This window comes from Dipteris shenzhenensis, chromosome 2 (assembly GCF_047967505.1).
Source record: "Dipteris shenzhenensis isolate YYH24624 ecotype China chromosome 2, Dip_SZ_1.0, whole genome shotgun sequence".
Classification (NCBI taxonomy): Eukaryota; Viridiplantae; Streptophyta; class Polypodiopsida; order Gleicheniales; family Dipteridaceae; genus Dipteris; species Dipteris shenzhenensis.
The window spans coordinates 45,818,765-45,843,509 of NC_141597.1; the positions used below are offsets into that span (position 1 = coordinate 45,818,765).

General features: G+C 47.5%; 1 protein-coding gene across 2 annotated transcripts in view; it reads right to left on the reverse strand.

Moving 5' to 3' along the window:
* Nucleotides 1-24,745, reverse strand: part of LOC147904846 (NF-kappa-B inhibitor-like protein) — a 104,016-nt gene that overhangs the window by 42,244 nt on the left and 37,027 nt on the right. The gene's annotated exons all lie outside the window — the stretch shown is intronic.

Sequence of the window (24,745 nt, forward strand, 5' to 3'; positions counted from 1 at the left end):
TGATAACATAGAAGATAGGTATCCAATCATTGCCTTCGTATTAGGGCCCTCGTCTCCCCTTGTGGCTCATGGGAACCCCCTCACGTGCCTACTCTCCCCTTCCCATCCAAGCTACCATCATTGCAGAATCTAGCCTTTAGGCTGCTTCAGATCACTCATGAGTACATCCCCATAGAGAGGAGTCAAGGAAGCCAATAGCAGATAGAGGACATGTTTTGGAGACACGAAGACTCCCGATGGGACCCCAGTCAGGCCCACGCGAAGCTCAGACTACTTATAATCAACACACTACAAGCCTCCTAGGACATAATAGGAGCTACTCTCGATACTTTGACTTTCTTTTCTTTCATTCATGCTGTTCTGCATTTCAATTTCATCTAGTAGTTTCTTGAAGGTGTGATAGACACATATAGTCCCCCATAGGAGTGCACTCTCTTGTGATTCCAGAGGCTGTTTTTAGCCTTCTGCAAATGTTAATAAATCTCTCCCCCCTTGCATGGATGCACCACCCAAGATGATCCCACGAGATGAGATCAGCCGTATCATACGATTAGACCTCCTCCTAGCTCCATATGTCTAGGGCTTGGGGGGGGAGAGAGTTCCCCACCAAGATCCAATTCTAACATGACCACTTCCTGAGGGTCTCGGAGTATGGTCTCGTCATCAGACCTCAGTACCTCGAGGAGAGGAGAGCCTCACATGCATTGAGGATCGCCATCAAGCAATTGCGAGTCTCGTCACATCAACTGAGGATTGAGGCTGGGAGAGTTGCAGGCATACCTAAAGAGTAGAGGATCTGCAGACTATGCCGGATGGGGGAGGTCGAGACAAAGGAACACTTTCTATGCGTCTGCCTAGTCTACTATGAGTTCCGAGGGCGATATGATTGCCTCTTTCAGGAGGGGTATGGCTTTGGTCCGCTGACACGGTTTATCCATTTTCCCGACCAAGTTTGTGTTGGGCTCTATCTGATTGAGATGTGATGAAAGAGAGATATATTGATGCGGCAGACCAGAGAGTAGTAGGAGGCGATGCCACAGGCCACCGAGATTGATAGAGCACAAACACGTGTTACAGATTTCTGTGCATCTAAGTAGGCTACTACCAAGGAGACTGAGGGAGAGGAGCTTGATGAGATGAGAGAATCATGGATTAGCAATGAGAGTCTCCTCCACGATGCTGTCAGACGAGAGGCACACACTCCACATGTGACACTGAGAGTGACCAGAACACGCACAATCGAGGTCTGGTCTATTTCAGCCCTCCTCAGAGGTGACTGCCACAGACGAGGCGACACCCTTGACGTAGCCCATCAAATACAGAGATTGAGGAGACACCCCCTCCACCGCATCGAGAGATAGCTCAACAAGCATATGCTTGAGCGATCATGCTACGGCTGCCAGAAATTTCCAATCCATGCAACATGCCAGTGTCCAAAAGGTGGTCCATATATTGAAGCATTGGATGAGTGGCTATGGCAAAAAGTAAAGCACTGAGGGGACATCCTTGCCGGAGTCCAGGTTGTAGAAATATCCCCTGAAAGAATGCAGGCAGCTTTACTATCTTGATATAGCCAATTGATAACCTGCTGCATTTTTGTGCCAAATCCCAATGCCTGCATAGTTGATGAAATAAAGTCCCACTTAACAGTATCAAAGGCTTTGGCAATATCAACTTGTAATAGCAAAACACCCTGTTGTATATATTTTGCATATTCGATTCCAACATAAGCATTAGCAATGTTATCTGTGATATGCCTACGTGGAACAAAGCCATATTGCGCAGGATGAAACCCATCATGTAAATAACCTTTGAGCCGATCAACAATCATTTTGCTAGTGACTTTGTAAATGATTGGCATAAGCGTGATAGGTCTCCAATCAGCCAAAGATTTACAAATTTGCTTTTTTGGAAGGAGTTTAATAAGACCTCTCTTCCATGTGTTTGGCATTTTCTGATTGTGCCAAGCAGAGTTCACCATATGCAGCAATGTATGCTTCAAAAGAGGCCAATATTCTAGAAAAAACTCAACTATAAGACCATCCCATCCTGGAGATTTCCATCTACCATAGGGTTTGATTGCATCTGACAATTCCCTCTCAGTAAAAGTTTCCTCCAATTCCAAAGCTTGAGTAGTGGAAATAATAGGAGAAACATGCTGTAAAAGTGAGATTCTTGCAAACAGAACCTACTGCGAGGGAGAATCTGCAGAACCAAACTACTGAGAGAAATGATGGACACAAACAGAAGCAAGCTGTGACCGTGATGTAGTCCATGAACCATCAGGCAGAAGCACCCTGCAAATGTTTGATTTTAATCTCTTCTGATGCAAGCTTTTAAAAAATTATTTGGAAGAGCAGCCTTTATCTGTAAAAGCTCTTTGTCTTGCTCTAGTCTCCCATTTAGCAAGTTTCCTGTGATCATTGATTTGAAGACAATGTCTGGCTTGGCATAGTGTTGTTTGCTCATGCAAAGACAATGGACAAAGATGGCTAAGTTCAGTGAGGTCTTGACAAGTCAATTTGGCCTGAGTAACAGTTTCTCTCAGACTCTTCATGTAAGACTTGCCATAATCTCGAATTAGAACTTGCATTTTGGAAACAAAAGAATCCGATGCATTATCAATATCAAAATGGCTCTGAGAAGACAGAGAGTGAGATGCTTCAATAACCATGGCCTTGAAAACAACATGCTGCAAATAGCTATTGTTCACAATCAGATGTTGCATTTGAGGCAGTCTATCATCTGGCATATCATAATAAGATAACCTCAACCATAAAGGTGCATGATCTGAATGCACAAAGGCATAGTCAATCCACATTTTGCATGTAAAATCATCATTTTGTTGTGGAGCTACACTATACCAACGATCCAGACGTGCCTGATAAGAAGAAAGGGCATTATGTTGGAAGGTGTAGCTTGGTAACAAAGGCTGCAATTCCTTCCAAAGATCAACCAAATCAAGATGCATCAGTAATTGAGACCATGCATGCCTTTCAGGAGTTAACATATGAGTATGTCCTGATGTATTGTCACCCTGTTGCAGAGCATTGTTGAAATCCCCACAGATGAAGGCATGATATCTCCATGGATATTGGTGCATGGCATCCCAAATTGCAGTTCTATCCCGAGAAGATTGAGGTGCATAGACAGAGGCAAATTCAAACACCTCGCCTTGAATGATGCATTGAAGAATAATCCATCTGCCTTGGTTGTCATTTAAGGCAATAACTGGCTGAAGTTCATGCTTGATCAGAAAGACTACACCTGAGAAAGAATGCTCCCCAGCATAGAAGATATCATAGCTACAATAATGACCTGTCTTTCCTGCATAGACATGTTGATTGTGTTCTTGTAATGCCACTATATCAGGCTGAAATCTATTGATATACAGCCACACTGATTTCCATTTCCTACTATCACACATCCCCTGAACATAGAGAGTAAAGCATTTGATATGAGCAGTCATATTTACAGATATTTATAGGAGAATAACAGCTATGTACAGCAGCAACCTTTATGATGTCAACCCTGCATTTCTACCTCAGGGTCAGGGCCTCTTCCCTGAGAAGAAATATCCGCTTGAGGAGTGGACAGCAAAGCAGCAACCTCTTCTTCAGGGAAGAGGGTTCTGCTAGCTGTCACTGCAGCCCATGTGATCCCAATTCCTGAATTGACCTCTGGGGAGTTTCCACTAGAAGATGCACCATTCCAAATGTGAGGGGGTGGAGGTCGTCGAGCAGAAATAACTTTTCTAGGACTTTGCCATCCATCAGTTGGAGGTTTCAGTCCTTTTGCTGAGGATTGAATAGCAGGAGGTGAAGGGGAAGAAACATTCCCATTTGAAACCACTGGAGCTTTGCCTTTATCTTGATTCACAAAAAACTGTCTATTACCTTTATTTTTATTTCCAATAGAGGCAGGAGCATCCTTAGTGGGCATTTGAACAGGCAAAGTGGCAGGAGGCATTTTATGCTGACTCATTGGACACTGCGAAGCCATGTGCCCAAATTTTTTACAATCAAAGCAAGCCCCTGCAAATAATCCCCATTTCAATTTATAAAAAGCACTTCCCATGTCAACATTGTTCACCGTGACTGAATAAGACTTTGGTGTGGGATTATCAGTATCCCAGAGAATGCAAAATCGATTTGAGTTGCCATTGGGCCTTGGTGGGCAAACCACTTTGCCTAAAGTCGCTGCAATTTTAGACAAGAGTGAAGCCATGCATTGCGAGAAGTCTACAACTTCAACCCAGACCGGACATCGGTGTCGGATCAAAGCCTCAAAATCCCTTGTGGGTGACCATGGCAAAACGTGCACCATTTGCTACCCAAAAAAGATGGGCGAATGTTCCAAAAGCATTTGCCTGTGAATCTCATCTACCATAATGACCTGAAAAAAACCTCTGGCTGCATAGTGTACCTTCCGAACAAACGAGCCAGCCAATGTGCGGGTCAACCAGTTGCCTACCTCTGCAACAGGTGGCATCCGACCTGGGAAAAATAAAATAACTGCATTTTTGGCATATTCTCTAACTGGATCCACAATTTCATCCACTTCAACCATGAGACCAACCGATGGAACAGAGTCTTTCCACTCTTTCCTTGTGTCTGCAAATCCTTCATGCATGACATCGTAAACCAGTTGTGCCTCAACAGAATCATGCACTGGGTCATGCTGACCCTCAGCCTGCTTTTGTTTTTTGCATTGAACTGATCGGTCCTTTTGAAAAGTTTTTTCATAGGAGTATTCAGCCATGTCTTTGGAAGAAGACGAAACCCAAAAAAAGGAGGTACCTGAGAAATGATAGTAGAGAAAAAAACAGTCCCAAAAAAAAGCCCACAGAGAAGAGGAAAATAGTATATTTGTAAGGAGAAGGAGAAAGAGAGATGTAGGGATCGAAGGAAAAGAAAAGACAAGATCTGTAGAAGAAAAAGAGAAAAAAACCAGTAAAAATTCCCAGATGAACTAAATTTCAGAAAAAGAGTGAAGATTTTGGCGATGGAAAGAGTACACAGGACCCAGAAACCCAAGAGGAGAGAAAGGGGAGCAGAGAGCCTTCAAAACCAGCGTAGAGAGCAGTCCGTGAGCCAAAACCTGTATAAAATTTACCCAAAGAGCCGGGAGTCAACTGAAAACAGCAACCTGAAGAAGGCGAGACGGGCCGTACAGGCCGTACACCTGTACGGAAACCGTACGGAACTGTGGCGGGCTGTACAGCAGGCTGGTTGGGGGAAGCAAACAGGCTGGTTGGGGGAGGCTTTGGAGCTGATGGGAAGGCTAGAGCAAGGGCTTCTCACTCTCTCTCTCACACCTACACACACTGGTAACTATCACACACCACAGGTAAAGAACACACACACAAACACACAAGCGCACACACACACATTTTTTTAAATAAAAAATTCTCTCTCTCTCTCTCTCTCTCTCTCTCTCACACACACACACACACACTTTTTTTTTTTGGTGAAACTAAGATACACACACACACACACACACACACACACGCACACACACATGCACATGCACATGCACACAACGCTCATCTCGCTTACTCATGATTGATCACTCCAATGCAGACATACACTCACATGTCACAATCTGTGACATATTACTTTCCTAGCCTTTGTCTTATGGGTGGTTCTATGGCCCCCTTCAAACTTCCTATGAGACACAACCCTTTACAATTTGTATCATAATCTGTGACTTATTATTTTCCTAGCCTTTGCCTTATGAATGGTTCAATGACCACTTCAAACTTCCTACGAGACACAACCCTTCACAAGACCTACCAGCCTTCCATAAAGATACAATGTTTCCTAAAAAGGACACTTCTATTATAGCATTGTAATGTACACCCTCCTCTCATAAGGGTCACACCTTTTGCAAAGGTTACACAACTCTTCATGCACATTACCCTATAACCCACGCTGCCTTTTAATTGTGCCTCTCTCTCTCTCTCTCTCTCTCTCTCTCTCTCTCTCTCTCTGTGCTCCGCTGCCTTTGTTCGGTGCTGTCCCCCTCTGCCTGCCCTCCCTCCCACTACACTGTTCTGCACAGCCCCCCATCTCCCTTTGCCACTCTCTGCAATATCATATCCACCCCCCCACGCGTTTCTGTGCAGCACCTCCTGCTCCCCCCTTCGCCACTCCCTCCTCCCCCCTTGCGTATTTCTGCCCCTTCCCCCCCCTTCCCTCTCCGCTCCTTCCCTGGCCCCTGCCCCTCGACCACCTCAGCCCCGCCTCTATAGCCCTCTCCCCCCCCGCACATTCCACTGCCCTGCTCTACTTTGAACAGCCCCCGCCCCCCCCAACCCACGCACGCACTCCCCTATCCCCCGCCCTGGCTCCTAGCAGCTGCCCATCCCCCTTCCTGTTCAGCCCTTCGTCACTCCCATCCTTCCTACCTTGGCTTTTTCTACCTTGCAAAAATGAAGAATGAAGGGCATCATGCGCTTCTCTCCACCATGAAGTTGGGGAATAAAACTGCAACAAAATCACCAAACATAGGAAGAGTGTCAAAACGGGACAGCATGGCACAGGAGACAAAGGAGGAGAGACAAAAAATACAGCAGCCTAAACAACAACAAAAAGATAGCGTGAGACAGTCAATAACATCAACAATTGACGGACGCGCAGCAGACTACAGACTGATAGTACCGCTGTGCAGAAGCCTACAGCGTCAGGTTCAGCTGCAGTCCTAGCAGTAGCAGCAGCCTCAGCATCAGCATCAGCCTCGATGTGCCCTTCCAGCCCGAACCTATTGTATCCCCGTTTACACCCCAATAGTATTCTATGTTTCTACAGCCTCTCCCCCTCAGCCAGCTCTGCTTCCCACCTACCACCACCGAGCTCACCTTGGCCACCTCTCAAATGTCTCCTTCGCCATCACAATCCTGTGTCATTTCCACCCCCCTGCCCCTATCCCCCATACCCTTCACTCAGCACCCTTTGATTAACTCCTTACCCACTGCCAGGCTCCCATCCTCTCACACCCAGATACCTACTCCCCTATTTTAAATGTACCAGCCACATCAGTTTTCAGCCCCCACAAAGGCCTGGGAGTAGATTCTCATGGAGGTTCAACACCTGTATGCACGAGAGGCTGAGCAGGATAGCAGAGCAGCCTTCACAGCTATAGTAGAGTGTGTTTTACTCCGTAGGCTACTCCTTTACCTTCATGTTAGCCAAGACACTTCTACAATCATCTATACTGACAGCCATTGATGGTGGGCTTTCACTATGTTCGAGAGCGTCTATCAGCTAGAGATATTCAGTTGTCCTACGTTCCCATGGAGGATAATTTAGCAGATCTCTTCAAGAAGGATTTACCATGACCAAAGTTTGAGGCTTTTCGACATGCCTTACACTTGGCACCATTTATTACGTGATGTTGATCTCCCTGTAGTACAAATCATAGGTTGCTCTTTCCATCTTGGACAAATATGTGCAACCATGATATAGTTTCCAGGTATACCTGAGATGTATCCAAGATACTTCAGCCATACCATGGAGGGGGGTTTGTTAGCACTTAGCCCTGGTATGGCCTTGTTGGCCAGTTAGGACCAGTCAACCCTCAAGTTGACTTCATTGTGGTCCATACATTACATCCAAAAAAGCAAGCCCGTCATCACTTATGGTTGACTTTGGGGCCTATATTGACCACCACTTGTACTTTCTCATTATCCATTTGCAAGTACTTTGTGTTTCTTTAGCTTGTTGTCTACCTCCTTGCATTCCATTCCACTCCATTGCTCCCCGCACCCAACACATTTCTATGTGTAGGAGACCATCGTGCATGGGGCAAGAAGATTAGGGAAACAGACTGAGACTAACCGCAATCATGCATTGTTTGTTTCATGCTCGATAAGCCAAAAAATGCAATCATCTTGGACCCAAGGAGAGTATGCCTCACAGGAACCCAATTCTTTGTGATGGAGGAGAAGTAGCAAGAGGAACACCAAAAGGCATACGAGATGCAAAAAAATCTGCCAACACAACATGGGAGGATGTCACCTACCCACCATCGCCTACAGGCACGCAGCCTATGGGACCTATTGGCAGTCAAGACTATAGATAGTTTTTTGGAACTACCAAGAATATCTATGGCATAAAGGTGCTGACTTACGAGATGTAGTATGACCTACACACATTATTTTCTTCCTTATAAAGGCTCGGGAAGATGATGCCTATCGAATCCCTACATTCTGTATTGACCCAAAAAAAGCCAAGGAATATGCAGACGTCTTGGATTCTATGCTTAAAGATGCACACCTGACAAGCCTGCAAGAGAATTGGGAAATTTCAGAGATGCCATAATTAAGGCAGCAACACTACACTTTGGGGTGATCACTAAAGGGAAGAGACACCGGGAGCTTTCCCATGTAATGCATGATTCGATGTGGAATGCAGCTGGCCTATAAGATGCTACAAGCAATGCTAGTTGGGGATATGAGACAGCAAGCCCAGAAAGACTACGGCTCCCTGACTCATGAAAATTTGACATGGACCAGAAGGAAAAAGGCAATTCTGTTCACCATACAACCTAGGGGGGCATGGAAACAAATACAAGGGCAAAGACAAAGCATCCTCGGAGACTTCATTGAGGATGAGATGTGGAATATGCTAGACATTTTTATACACATCTAGATGCCCCACCTATGACAAACGAAGGCTGCCCCAAGATTTGTAATGACATAATTGCATCAAGGGATGTTACTCGAGAAGCCATAAATTGGCTAATGGCAATGCAGCAGACTCTCTTCACCTCTGCTCTAGCTCATAAACCGGACATTTCGAATAGATCACGAGACCATGGACCATATACTTACTCTCAAGGGGGTTATCGAGGAGACCAAGGCTCGGAGACATAGGGTCTATTGTTGCTTTGTGGATTTCTGCAAGGCTTTTGTCACAATGCTGAGGGCTGGACTCATCAGACGTCTACCAAAGTTGGGATATGATCAAGAGATCACCTGGGCAGCCATGGTTCTTTATAAGGGTCTCAGGTCAGGTTCGAACACGTGCAAGGTGGATAGAGGAGATCATGAGCACCCTTGGATGTTGTCCATTATCACAAACCTTGTTCGGCCTCTACATATACATGAGCTTGAGACCTTTATTGGGACCCTAGTTGTTCCCTAGTAGGATCCTTGCTCCATATTCTCCTGTATGCGGATGATGTGGTCTTACTCTCTTTCTCAGCAGAGGGTCTCTAGCGACATTTAGACGCACTTCATACCTTCTGTGAGACACATGATCTTAAGGTCAACCTTGGCGAAACCAAGGTCATGATCTTCAACACATCCTGGGCAGCCATGCACACAGAGCATTTCACCCTAGGAGGGTTGTCAGTGGAGGTGGTTGCATCCTACAAAGACTTGGGGGTCCTTTTCTCCAGCACGATCCTCACGATGAAACCAACACTATAGATCAGACTGAGAAGGGGGTATGCTCACTAGCCAGACTCCAGCGACAATGCTTTCATTCTCACTTCCAGGACCCCCAGACCAAAACCCTTCTTTGACTCTTTGGTTTGACCACCAGGTACGTATGGTAGGAGCCAGACCTATCAGAGAACGAGTGGGCTTGAGTTGAGAGGCTTTAAGTTCTCATGCTTTCATGCAGTAAGCCCTCAATTCCACATAAGATAGTCATGACTGCTTTCGGAGCATCCCACTATAGCCTGATGCGGTGTTTCAGGTTATCACGTATCTCTACCACATTAGACAATGTAGCTCTGGCATCACAGGGCAACATAGGCTTCCTTGGTTGGCCTTGTCCTCATCCATGGCACTGGCGATAGAGGGTGACCAGAGGTGTTGTATGCACCCACATGCAGACGGTTTGAGAGCTTAAGACTCCACATAGACAGGTTACCTCTTTTCCAGTGCAGCGTCGAGGCCACCTACATCCCACTTACATATCACGAGGTGAACCAGGTCATCCGAGACGATCTTCTATGGTTACACACATTTGGGACTAGTTGGCGCCTTGGGAGCTTCTATCAAGCTCAAGTTCTATAGAGACCAGGTGGCCTATGAATCTCGGTAGAGGGCTTCAACGATCCGCCAGAATATACACGGATCCCCCTCCCCCACTCCTTGAGGATATAGATCAGGCAATCCCACATTTCATCACACCGCCTCCGTATTGAGAGTGGTCGGGCAAAGGGCATACCCAGAAAGGGTCGCATCTGCAGTTTATGCGATCAGTGGGAGACAGAGTCACAGGAGCATTTCACTTTCAAATGCCCCTGCTGTGAGATCTGAGGTCGCTATCACTTCCTCTTCAGGGAAGGTTTCAGACCCCTATCCAGTCTCCTATCCTACCCAAAAATCAGAAATGCTTGGCAGCCTTCATTCATGAGACATTCTGACAAAAAGTCATTGCTTTAGACACGTAGGCGAGGTCAAGGTACATAGCTAGACTCCTCTTTGAGCATGATCATTGAGTTTTTCCAGCCAGAAAACACCGACGGGGCTGCAAGACCTTAAATGTGCTGGTTAGAGGTCTACCTGTAGGTGATAGCCCCATGTTAGATGCCAAAACCCTCTTTGACAAGATGGGAAACAACCTCACTAGTGAATCAGCTTGGAGAGTGGGTAAAGCACATGCACCGACGAGGCCCTTGGTTGTACAATTACAGATAGCCACAGATAGATCCACCCTCATGAGTACACGGGCAACACTGAAGGGGACATAGATCTATCTAGATGAAGACCTCACACTCCTACAGCAGGAGCATAGAAGGGAAGGAATGGTGCGGGTGATGGCTGCAAGACAAGACGAAAAATGGACAGTTTACAGAGATGGCAAGGTGATCATTTAAGAGAGGGCAGAAAGAGAAGTACGAGATGCAGGAGAAGGGGACAGCACATGACAGTGTCTAAACAATGGGACGAGTATGCAAAACAAACTGAAGATGGCAGTATGGAATTGTAATGGCACCCTTTGGTCCGACCCAGGAGGGTTCTTGGAGACATACAGTAACAGGGATACGGTCGTCTACACCAAGACACACGAGAGCCCAGAGAGAGGGCTGCCCATCGTGACAGAATACACATGGGAGTCTGCATATAAGAGGGAGCTGAGGAGGGATAGTGGAGTACGAGGTTCTAGGGGTGTGGCTTTCCTCTTCAAATCAGCTCTGAGGCCACTCCTTTCAATGGTTAGGAAAGAGGAACATGCACGGCAAATGTGGATTAGAGTTCAGATAGTAGAGGCATAGCGGATCTTCATCGCGGTGTGCTACTTTCCTCCAGATACATCATCCTATGCACGTGAGGTTGCCACAGAAGGGAACATCTCGTATGAGAGTATACATGATGATATCACAGAGTTCTCTAGACAAGGTGACACCCTCCTCCTTAGTGACTTCAATGCACGCACACAGGGGACAACCAGGTGGGACTACTTGACTTTGCATCCGATTCCCTGATAGTACCAGAGTTAGATGCAGCTGAGCTCGGGATAGTGAGACACTCAACAGATGCTTCACACGTGACAGGGTCACCTACCAGTGATGGGATCAATATATGATCTAATCATATACAATGGCCTCTAGAGATGGCCATCATCTCACTTGTTTTCCACATGAAGGGGGGGCAAGTACAGTGGACTACCTGATGGGCTCCCTTGCCTTCGCATCTCAGATTCACAACTTTGCAATACCCCCTCCCCCACTCGGTGCAGATCACTCATACCTGACATTCTATATTTCCACCACCATGCCAGTCACAGAGAGAGTCCTCCATGCGCCCACTCGGACCCATGTTCACTTTGATCGGACTCTTGATCCAATCTACATGAGTCACTTAGCTCGAGAGCTTCCGATCCTACACGGAGCGGAGGTAGACCTTGCTCAGGTTTCAGCCACTTTGGCTTCAGTGGTACACGAGGCTGCCATCATATCTTTCCTTACGACTCGACCCACACATGCCCTAGTTGGGAAGATGCCTCAGAACCTCTGGTATGATGATGACTGTAAGGAGATGAGAGCTCACCTCACACGCGAGCAGTCCCTTCGGACACTTGACCTCATCTGAGAGGCATCGCATCTCACGTCAAATGGCACGATGTAAGAAGCAGACTTTTCTCACTCACAGGATTGATGAGGTGGTCGGATTATTTCAAGGGGGAGACCCGACTATCGGCTAGGGACTCCTATCAGAGGGGAAACGGCCCATTCCCATCACGGACCCAGATATTTGGCACAAATATGCATGCTCTTTATACGATATCTAAAGTCAGATGCCACCAGATATGTCCTCTATACCCAGACCCACTACTTGTCACATGTTCACTACGCAGAACGTAAGGAATGCCCTCCTTCGTCTGCACAATCGGAGAGCACCAGACCATGAGGGGCTACGTACAGAGTGCAAGTGGTCACGGATTCCCACCTACTTGGAGCACTACCACCATTGTACCGATACATAAGGCAGGGGACCCCATGGATACTAGGAACTACATTCTCATGATTGGCCACACTCTGGCTAAGATTTATGGATCGCTATTGGAGAGGCCGATCAGAAGTTATACAGAGGACCATGGATAGCGGACTCTTGGGCAGGCAAGCTTTCGGAGACAGCATTCCACACTGGACCATATTTTTACCCTAACAGCCATCATCGAGGAGGCAAAGTCGAGACGCCAGAAGGTCTACACTTGTTTCGTGGACTTTCGGAAGGCTTTTGACACTCTCCCTCGCTCTCGCTTGATTAGGCGACTACAAGAGCTGCATCTCCCAGAGGTCATGATCTGGGGAGTGATGAATCTATACGAGTCCGTCAGAGGGCGACCACGCTCTTGGGGGGCTTTCAGATTGGGTTGACAGCACCATAGGGGTGAAGCAGGGCAGCCCCCTCTCACCGACTCTCTTCGGACTAAACAACCTTCTCCAGCTTCACATTTCTCGGGCTTGGGGGGGGGGATCTGGAGTTCCCCACCAAGATCCAGTTCTATCATGACCACTTTCTGAGGATATCGAAGCATGGTCTCATCATCATGCCCCAGTACCTCGAGGATAGGAGAGTCTCACATGCCTTGCAAATTGCTATCGAACAGATACAAGTCTCATCCCACCAGCTGCGGATTGAAGCTGGGAGAGCGACTGGCATACCTAGAGAGCAACAGGTCTACAGACTGCACAATGGGGGAGGTCGAGACAGAGGAACATTTTCTATGTGTTTGTCTGGCCTACTATGAAATCCGAGGGCGATACCACTGTCTCTTTTAGGAGGGGCTCGGTTTCGAACCACTCACACGACTGATACATTTCCCCGACCAGGTTTGCATTATTGGGCTCTATCTAATTGAGATGCGAAGACACAAAGATTCCCTCATGCGGCAGACAAGAGATCAGCTACAGTCGATGCCTCAAGACACCGAACTAGACCAAGCATAGACGTGCGTCACTGATTTTTACGCATCCGAGTCAACACCAGATGAGATCGTGGGGGAGGAGCTCGAGGAGATGAAAGCACTATGGATCAACAGTGAGGCCTGTCACCACGATGTGGCTGGATGAGACAACATCAAAGCATAGTCATTCTTTTTGTCTCGGACTGCACACTTAGCATCGACCTAAAATCCTCCTCGATTGAGAGACTCAGCCCTCCTCATAGGAGACCGCCAGAGACGAAGCATTACTCTCGATGGAGCCCATCGGATACAGAGATCCAAGAGAGAGCGCCCCCCGCCACCGCAGGAGACAGCCCGACAAACACAGATACGTGAGCTCTTTGCATCACATCAGAGGACCACTAGGGACTTAGCAGTTGAGCTTGTTTTTTCCTACTATATTTTGTACTTGGAGCTCTGGTTCTTAGCAGTTGACTCCTCTTGTTTTTTCCGACTAAATTTTGTACTAGCTTTTTGCACATTTGCATTTTAGCATTTTAGCACTTAGTACTCAGCAAGGGCCTTAGTGAGCCCTTTGCTTCAGCCCACAGCGGCTTGTACGGGTTACAAATATCTTGTATCTTGTCTCATAGACCCACGAGGTCTCTTGAAGACGTTAATCTCTCTCTCTCTCTCTCTCTCTCTCTACCTACGGCGCTTTTCAGCCAGTTTGCTTGGTTTCTTTTTCTTCTTAACCTGGGTCCAGTCCCCTTTTGAAGGGCTCACCCACGGGGTTTGAGACTCCTACTGTTCATGTCTAGGGGGGGTGCTGGGCCCTGCCCTGCTGACTCTTCCTACTCTGCGGGGGTGGGAGGGGAGGAGCCCGGCCTTGGAAGCGAGGCAATCTCTGGCTAGGTGACCCATCTGTCTGCAACGAAGACACTGGTCTCGTAACCCAGAAATCCCCACTCGCTGGTGAAGTGTACCCCCCTCAAGGGTCTCTAGGAGAATCAACTCTAGGAGGGGCTTTGGGCTCTCAACCACCAGTCTGATCCTGGGGACCTCGTTGTCTGTTGCCACCGATGCGGACCTGTCATCTGCTACCACTAATGCGGCCGAATTTGACGAAGACTCCAGCACAGTGCCAAATGCTCGACCAATGGAGGGGAGGATATGGCTCTATATTCCTTTGGGAGCCCCGAGAAGCGGAGCGTAATCAAAAAACGGCAAACATGGTGTGTCGTGTCCATGTCATCCAATGTAAAGCCATGGTACCAAGGGAAGAGGTACACCAAATGCGGGCCAAGGAGGATGAAGCTCTGCTCCACCAGTGTCGAGGCAATATCAGGGGAACTCAGCTAGATGAGAAAGACACCTCTTCCGTAGATGGTGACCTCCTGAATGTGGTCACCCTCTAGTGCCAAGCTCGCCTGGATCCACTCTCCCACCTGTCTCCTTGTGGGTGTGAGGCTTACAATTCTGCCCACAATCGCCTTGTCCTCGCCTTGTCCTCGAGGGATTGAATTGCTTGATGTACCTATTGCTTGTCAGCTGGAGAAAGAAGCACCTTAACGGTTGTGGGATTCGGGTGCTGCCATAGAGCCTCTCTGGCCAGCAGACCAAGGGTCACCACCAAGGGTTTCTTTCTCTAAACAAGCACAAAAGCTCCTAGCCTCCCTCTACAAGGAGAGAAAAGATAAAAACCGAGTAGGGAAGCGAAGAGGAGGGGCAGGATGAGGCGGAGAGATGTTGATGGAGGAGGCGGAGAGGAGGCGAGGGGGGGAGCGGAAGAAGACAAGCTAAGGGAAGGAGGGAGAAGACGGGGAAGGAGGCGGAAGAGGGGCGGGGAGGGATTGCAGGGAGGAGGGGGTGAAGAGGCGGCGGGGAGGAGGTGGAGAAGGCGGGGAGGAGGAGGCGGGGAAGGCGAAGGGGGAGGTGGGGGCAGCAGAAGGAGGCGGAGGGGAGATGGTGGGGGGGAGGATGAGGAGAAGGCAGGGGGACAGAAGACGTGGCGGGTGTGGGGCTACGTAGCCAGCAAATGTTGGGGGCGGGGGGCTAAAGAGATGGCGGGGGAGGCGGAAGAGATGGTGGGGGGGAGGAGTTGGCGGAGGGAGGCAGAGGGGATGGCAGGGGGGAGAGGAGAAGACAAGGGGGGGGGGGGGGGGGGGCACAGATGGCGGGGGGGAGGAGGCGGAGGCTACGGGAGGGAAGAGATGGCGGGGGGCAGCAAGATCAACCAGAGGCAGTGGGGAAGCAACTCACGCGGGAGCTCGAGAGCTCCTTACATGACATGGTTTGACATATTCCCTGCTACATGGGTTTATGATGTAAAACCCTTTTCCGTCTCAACTACTTACTATGCTCGTGGTAATGGTGAAGCCGAGTCAACTAATAAGGCATTAAAACTCATCCTCACTAAGACAGAACAGTTAGCTAAAGGTGAATAGGATACAAAGCTACACTCTACTTTATGTGCTTATTGCACTACTTACAAGGTAACGACCAGTCTTACACCCTTTCGTATGGCCTTTGGCTTAGCCCTTAGAATTTATTGTTCCGACTCTTCGGATTGCTACCGAGCATCACTTAGGTGAGACTGAGGCAATCAAGGGGCGATTGTATTAGTTAGGCCACCTAGACGAGTTACGTCTTCGAGCTGCCTAGTCACAGATGGTAATACAGCACAGAAGAAGCCCTGGCATGATCGACATATTGTGCCTAAGCATTTGAATAAGGGTATGCTTGTGTTACTCTATACTGCTAAGTTGGGGCCTATCAAAATGTCACGGGGACTTGAATTTTGTAAGCAAATAAGCTATGACTAACTTTGTAACCAGTTTGGCCATGGCGAACTGACCTAGAGGAGCGGTGAGTTCCTGAAAGCCCCTAGTGTTAACATCTAACTGGACACATTGGCTAGACCTAACTATTAGAATCAAGGCATGGCATCACTTTGACCTCACGGAGGGGTGTGACGGAGCTAGGAAGTTTGCCCCCAGACAGATTCCCAAGTTTCACGAGGGAAGAGGGGTTAAAAAGGATTAAAAGGTTGCCCCTAGACAGTACCAATGTTTGTCATTGGTTAGTGGGGTTAGAGCCTTTAAAAGTTGCCCATAGGAAACCAACGTTTCCAAGGTACAGGGGGTTAGGGGCATTAATGTGCCACGTGTCAGGCATGCAGCCTACCAGCTCCACTTTTAGCATCTCTCCCCCCCCTTTTGGGCAGCTGGCGTCCAATTCTAGAGCCTATTCTAAAATTCGCCATCTTCTCCTTCTCCTTCTTGCGGCGCCCACCTTCTAGAGGTTGCTGGTGTAGGCCATCTCATGGGCTATCCATAGATGCCACTTATACCTTGGTATGTGCCTTGTAGGCCTAGTTATAGTCAATTAGGACTATTGGTACAGTTAGTTTATGTACCATCTAGGTCAATTAGGACACTTAGTCCAGTTAGGGCAGTTGGCCCTAGGGTTTTTTTATGTTGGCCAACTTGAGCCTCCACACTTCAGTTTTGCAGCAATCTATTACAGCATCTCGTTTTTCTCCTTTGTGCTTCCATTTTTTGAGCTTCCATTGCTTCCAACACCCAACAGTGGTATCAGAGCAGTTCAAGAATCCTTTCCCTCAGCCATTGACAGCTTTCCCAAGATGTTTGGCAGCCTCTGGAGCTCTCATTCCTGCTGGTCTTGCTGGTTTTCACACTCCCACGAGAGTTTGAGGCCTCTCCAAGCTTTTCCATTGCGAGAACCTCGCTTTTGGCATGAGGAGTTTGCATTTTTGAGCCCTTGCTGCGAAGGAGATGCATTTCGGAGCAACTTTGAGAACTTTTCTGCAGCACCTCTACCTGTACGGATTCCGTACACTCTGTACGGACACCCTAGGCTGCATTTATTACAGATCGTTTCACACGTGTGGTCCGTACACCTGTACTGACCTGCTGAGCCACTGTACGGACCTGCTGCATCAATTTTTGTGCCAAGTGAAGACTGTAGGGCCTGTTTCTTCTGCATTTAATGCTGTACGGATTCTGTACATTGCATTTATGACTGTACGGGGCTGTTGCAGCACTGTACGGACCTGCAGAACAGATATTTAGGGCTGTACGGGCTGCCTCGAGCTGCGGTCCAACATTTTGAAGCTGCCTCGATCTGTGTGCCGGCTGTTAAATCCCTTTGGAGCAGTTTTCGAGCTGCCTCGAGCTGCGTGCCAACTGTTGAGGCTTTTTGGAGTGTGTTGAAGTGATCTAAAGTCTACTCTTTCAGCCCATTCTTCTTCTTTTGGCATCCTTTTGTCTCGGGCTACGAGTTCCCCTCCATTGGATCTCTTTCTCTCCATTTCTAAGTGCTCTCCGTAGAAGGTTTGTGGGTGTTATCCATGAATCGGATAGTGCACAAAAGGGTTTGTCTGAGACCTTCTGTTTTTTGTCATTTGTCAGCTCACATGATGGGTTTGATGGATTTGAGCACATGTTAGAAATCACAAGGCCACACACAATAATTGAGGACAATATTCTTTATTCTGATGAGGGCGATGAGTATGGAAAAGAGGCGGTTGTGAAGCATGGCATCATCAAGGAGTGCATCAGGTGCTATTGTAGTAGGGAACATGAAGTTGTTGTTGACGTCTTTACTAATGGATGTGGCATTACAAGCATTGTCAAGCAAAAGAAAAGTGATCTCACTGGTGAAGACATCCCAACACGCAGAGCACTTTCTTTGATTGTAATTCTCATTTCCAGCCCTCTTTTGCTTGCATTCAGAGCCTTACACTGCTATCCTTTCAGGCTACATCATTGGGTAAGCCGTTGTTGCATTGGCTCTTTCCAATTTCTGCTTCATTTGCATTTTGGAAAGGCCTCGTGTTGCCTTTGGGGATTTTTCTTGCAACAGGTACACCTTGGGACAGCAGAGTCTCTTGTAGGCATAAGCTTTGAAGCTTGGGCAGATTTTTGTTACTTGATTCTGAGAGGTTTCCTTTCTCTCATTTGCTTTGCCAGTTGGTGCATTTGTCTTGTATTTCAGCACCATGTCTGGTGGCAAAGATGATTTGTTTGGGCTGATTGGGGCTGATGACAAGCTTGATGGCACCAATTATCCCATGTGGTCATACATGATGGGACATGTTTTGGTTGCTAAGAATCTATGGCATATTGTTTCAGGTTCTGAGGCCAGGCCTACACGCACTGTTACTTCTGATGCTACACCTACAGCCTCTACTTCTTCAAGTGATGGGTCTTCAGGTGATGGTTCTAATGCTACTGCTAGGACAACTGCACCTCCTGCTCCAGGTGCTTTGCCTCCTTCACAGGAGCAAATTCAGTGGGATGGTCGTGATGCCAAAGCACATGCCTTGATTGCTCTTTCAGTGAAACGGGTTATTATCCCTCATATCCGGTCTTGCAAGACAGCTAAGCAAGCATGGGATCAGTTTGCATCTTTGTATCAGGTGCGGAATGAGGCAAGGGTTACCTATCTTCGCAAGCAATTGAAAGATTTGAAGCTTGATGAGGGTGGTAACATGGATGCCTATCTCACTAATGTAAAGGATTTGAAAGAATAGTTGGCCAACATTGATGAGATTATACCTGATTCTCAACTTGTTTCTAATATCCTTGATGGGTTGCCTGATTCATATCAAGGCTTTGCTACTACATTGAGGTTGGTTGCAGGGGGTGATGCCAATCATTTCTCATTTGATCAGCTGGTTGCTCTTCTTCTTCAGGAGGAGCAAAGTTGTGTGAATTGCAATGCTTCTATGGCTAGTGATCAAGCATTTGCTGCCCATCACAAACACAAAGGTAAAGGCAAGGTTTCAGCTGGAAAACCCTCTCATTCCCATGCTGATCATTCACATGATGCCTCTTCTTCAGGGGATAACAAAAAGAAGAAGAGATGTAATTATTACAGGAAGCCTGGGCATGATATTTATGAATGCAGGAAGCGCATAGCATCTAAAAAGAAAAAGAAAGAGTCTGGTCTTGCAGTATCTGGTTCTTCTAGTGTTGCACAAGAGCAGCATTAGGCTTTCTTGGTTACATGTCAGTATAATCCTAATGTTCATGATGCTTGTATGGCAGTTTCAGAAGTTCGTGATGCCTGGTTCTTTGATAGTGGTGCTAGCAAGCACATCACTTTCTGCAGAAAGTTATTCAGCTCATTGGAGCTTACATCTCAAGGGGGTAGTGTCACATGTGCCAATAATGCATCATATACCGTGAAAGGTATTGGGCAAGTTGCTCTTACTTCTGTCTCTGGTGGTATTGTTACTCTAGAGCATGTGCTTTATGTTCCAAGCATTCGTAAGAACCTCATTTCTATTTCAGCCATTGCTACATGTGGCTTTCAGGTTCTTTTTGATGGTGTTAGGTGTGCAGTATATGATGCTACACATGCCTTTACCATGGTTTTGACTGGCACATTGTCTAGAGGTCTTTATAGACTTGATGCTTATGACAGATGTTTGGATGATGATGCTGCACTTGCCGATGCACATGCCTTTGCTCTTGATTCTACCATGGCAGATACCAATTTGTGGAATGAGAGGTTTGGACACCTCAATTTTGGAGCCCTGGTGAAGTAATGTAAGGAAGATATGGTTGTGGAGCTTCCCAAAATGCATATGCCTATCAAACATGTTTGTGAACCATGCTTGCTTCTGTGCAGCCAGCAATTCAGCATGATATGCCTCTCATTGATTAGGATCATTTGCACAGGGCTCTTGACCAGGAAAGAGCAGAAATTCAGGAGCCCAAAAAGGTACCCCGTTGGCTCCTTGATGCATTATAGGACAGCAAACAAGATACTCCTCTACCAACCCGTACGAGAGTAGCTGTCCGGAAAGAGCATGCTAGTTTTGTTGCTTATGCTTTGATTGCTACATCATGCAATGAAGAGCCCTTATGTCATCAAGAGGCCTTTCAGAATGATTGTTGGATGAAGGCCGTTGTTGATGCCCCTGACATATTTGACAGCTTGATGCCTTTGTTTCCATCCGATGCTCGGGATGATGTTCCATCTGAGGTAGTACCTCCTCCATCTGTTGGTCATTTGCAGCCACATGTGCAGCCAGCAATTCAGCCTGATATGCCTCTCATTGATTAGGATCATTTGCACAGGGCTCTTGACCACGAAAGAGCAGAAATTCAGGAGCCCAAAAAGGTACCTCGTTGGCTTCTTGACACATTAAAAGACAGCAAACAAGATACTCCTCTACCAACCTGTACGAGAGCAGCTCTCCGGAAAGAGCATGCTAGTTTTGTTGTTTATGCAATGAAGAGCCCTTATGTCATCAAGATGCCTTTCAGAATGATTGTTGGATGAAGGCCATGCAAGCTGAACTGAATTCTATCCATCTAAATAACACTTGGGAGTTGCAGCCTCATCATCGACGGAACGCATGTCAGGATCACCTCAAATTTGTTGAAACGAGCTTTCAGATTGATGCAACGCTCCACTCCTACCAAGCTGGTGGACGCCAAGCGGTGCAACGCTTACTTTGAAGATGGAAGCGACTCATCTTCAAAGGGGTACCAGAACAATAAGGCCGCTGATGCGAGTTTGAAGACTACTTGTAGATTTCTGTCCGATTTCATCGGATTGAAGAAAAGTGTAGGATATGTGCCAAGGCAATATGTGGCTCGCATAGTCACCGCAGTGGGTGATGGTCAACTGGTTCACAATCTTTGAAAAAGCGTTTGAGAACCAGTTGTGAGCAGTGAACAGGGGGCCAAACCCACTGCAAACTCGGCCCACATTTCTGTTTGTTATGATGAGTTGATTCAGGCCCACTCACAGTTGTAGTAGGCACACGAGGAAATGCAGATGGTCTATGGCAACCTGCAATGCGAGATGGATCGCCTGAAGGATCTCGCAAGAAAGGCCCAGGCAAATGTTATTATTATTGACAGGAAAATATGAAACTGCAACATGCCCTGCAGTGCTCGCAGAAACAGGTCTCGGAACATCGGCAACACAGTAGGTACCATGGACTCAACTCGAGGCTCTTGAGCGGGAGAATGCACGCCGAAGGCAGGCTACCGCAGAGGGACTGGCATTAAAGGAGAAAAATATAAGACTGCAGGCCAAGTTGGAGCGGTATAAGCAGCTCTAGCACTTAATTTGCCTAATTCAAGTCCTGGACAAGCACCCTGACAACCTGCCTCGCCAACAGCTACAAAATAATGACTGCGTTGATGGCCAGATTCAATCGCGCGGGATAGAGTAATCAGCTAGCTCGTTAGGCTTGGTGGACTTCATTCTGCGACTCTGAGCGAGCAGATAGACACCTCAGGCCAGCAGGGGGAGGTGCCTCGCAGACAAGGTAGCAGAAGGAATTTCAGCACAAGCCCTTCTCATGTTGCACGCAGCAGGTTGAGCAGAGAGTACCAAGCAGGCTACCTAGACCGACTGCTGTTTTGAGGATGCAGCAGTGTAGGTCTAGTTTTTGGTGAAGACAGTAGTCACATATTCTATGCGAGATAATATCCGCGACTTATGTAAGGATCTGGTCATGAAGTGGCAGGAGCGGGTTAGCCAAGTCCAACGGTAATTATACCAATTTTGCAACAACACTGGATATCGATGTACCATCTGAAGAGACAATGGACTAGCTCACCAACCCCTAGCAGCCCCCTTTGATAATAGCAACATCTATCCTTGGCCACCAAGGGGACACCGTTTTGACACCGAGCCACCACATTCCCCTCCCCGCACTTCGACAATAGAAGAAGCCGATTCATCCCGACACCCAATTCGTCCCCGACCTCCCATTAGTCGAAGGCGTCATCGCGACCACGAGGCTTCAACCCAAGAGCCTCCGCGTTCGAGCAATGGCTAGTCCCTGCTAGTCTGTGAGGACACGTGCAAGGGTAGCCGAGGCAAGATATTAGCCCTCGGATTAGGCTAAGGCGCGTGGTCACCGAGCGTTGACCTCGGTTGGAAACGTAGTCGATTGAGCACCGATTTCGTAGCAAAGGTGCAGTGAATCGCGGCCATACAGCCAATCAGTAGATGGAGGTTGGCACACCGAGCGCACACTCTTATGGAATGTGGTTCCTTAGGTAGTGATATGATTGTAATAGGCAGAGAAGAGAACAAGAGAATAGTGTGCCGAGTTCTCTTCCTTTGACCTGAGTTTGCTAGGATAGGGAGTGTTCACTGCAACATGAGGTGGCTTGGTTGTATCAATAAGAGTTTGATTCAATAGAAGTAAAGAATCAATGGATTGTCTATTCTATTCAATTCTATTGTGTATACTCCATTGTCTAAGTGTTTAAGTGTGTTCATGACTCGGTATTCTCTCGTGATCACACGGTTCTTCTCCAATATCTTCACCGAGCACAGCATCGGGTTGGGTTGTGAACCGAGCATTTATGAGTTAATCGGGTGAGGGAACCGCACTGTCAATGGCCCCCTTCTCAGGATTGACGCCTCACCCTCAAAAAGCTTTTCTCTTTATGTATTGGTGTTGTTATGATCATGATTATGGTCTTTTCTTTTTGTACTCATCATGGGTGTTGATGCCCGTTTACAGGCTCTACCCATCAAATCATTGTATCAGGTTTCTTTTAGTCTCATAGACCTTTTGGTCTTCCGCAGTAAGCCTTCGGTTCCACATGAGATAGTCTTGGCCAAGTTCGAGGCATCCCCACTACAGCTAGATGCGGCATTCAAGGTCATCACATATCTGTTCTGCATTCGACATTATGGATCTTACACCACAGGGCGACGTAGGCTCCCATGGCTGGCTTTACCCTCCTCCATGGCACTGGCAACAAAGGGAGACCCAGGGATCAGAGGTGCTAGTATGCACATACTCGCAGATGGTTTGAGAGCCTTGGGCTCGATATAGACATATTACCCCCCTCCCAGTAGCGTTGAGGCACCCTCTATCCTGCTTACCTACCACGAGGTGAAACCAGGTCATACGAGAGTATCTCCTACAACTGTACACATTCAGAACTTGGTTAGCAACACGTGAGCTCCCTGTGAAGCTTAGCTTCTACAGAGACCACTGCCTATGGATTTCGGAGGAGGGCTTCATTGACCCACCAGGATACACGCATATCCACCTCCCCCACTTCATGAGGATCTCGATTAGGCAGTTTCGGCACAGTCTTCGTATAGAGAGTGGTCAAGCGGAGGCATACCCAGAGAGGGCCACATCTGTACTCCGTGTGATTCTCGAAAGATCGAGTCAACGGAGCATTTCACTTTTAGGTGGCCAGTGTACTCTACGAGACCAAAGGTCGGTACCATTGCCTCTTCAGAGACGGTTTTGGCTCCCTACTTAGCCTCCTATCCTACCCAAACCAGCGGTGCTTGGCAGCTTTCATACATGAGGCCGTGCGGCACAGGGAACGGTTGCTCAAAGCGCGTAGGGGGAACCACGGTACACATCTAGACGCTTCTCAAAGTACAATCACAAGTTTTTCCGACCAAATAGCTTTGATTGGGAGTTCTCACAAAGTCGACGACCACGGAGACCCGAGCTAGAGCCAAAGACACGCCCGACCCGCCAACATACTGAGGCACAGATCATGCTAGGGGACATTACCTCGTCATTTGCTCAACCAAAGGCACAACCCACAGGAGTGACTATGGCACTTGTTCGCCGCAATGCTACAGCCAGGAGAGCTCAGCAGGTTGTGCATGCCAATAGTTGCCAGCACTCTATCACACGATTTTTGCCCATGCAGCACCCTCACATACCGTCTCTCCCCTCCTAGAGTTTACAGTCTTAACGGATTTCCACCTAGAGAGTCTTTTCCTTTTATGTACCAACGCCTTTTATAGGTAGGACTATGGATTTTTCTCATTATGTATGCATCTTGGGTGTTGATGCTCGTTTAGCGGCTCCACCCATCAATTCATTTTATCAGCTTCTTTCAGTCTCATAGACCATTTTTTGTCTTCCGAAGACTTTAATAGACTCTCTCTCTCTCTCTCTCTCTCTCTCTCTCTCTCTCTAGAGAGAGAGAGAGAGAGAGAGAGAAAGAAAGAAAGAAAGAAAGAAAGTTGTATTAATGTCTTCATGAGACCTCGCGGATCTATAAGACAAGATACAAGATATATGTAACCTATACAAGCCACTGTGGGCTGAAGAAAAGGGCACACTAAGGCCCTTGTTGAGTGCTAAATCATAAGAATGCAAAAAAACCTAGTACAACTAGTACAAAACATAGTAGGAAAAAGAGGGCAATCAACTACTCAAAACCAAAGCTCCAAGTACATGTGGAGGCTCTATATAGCTCGGCTCCCTGATGGCCCTCTGATGTGATGCAAAGAGCTCACGACTCAGTGTCTGTCAGGCTGTCTCTCGCGGTGGCGAGGTGCGCGCTCTCCTAGATCTCTATATTCGATGGGCTCCATCAAGAGTAATGCCTCGTCTCTGGTGGTCCCCT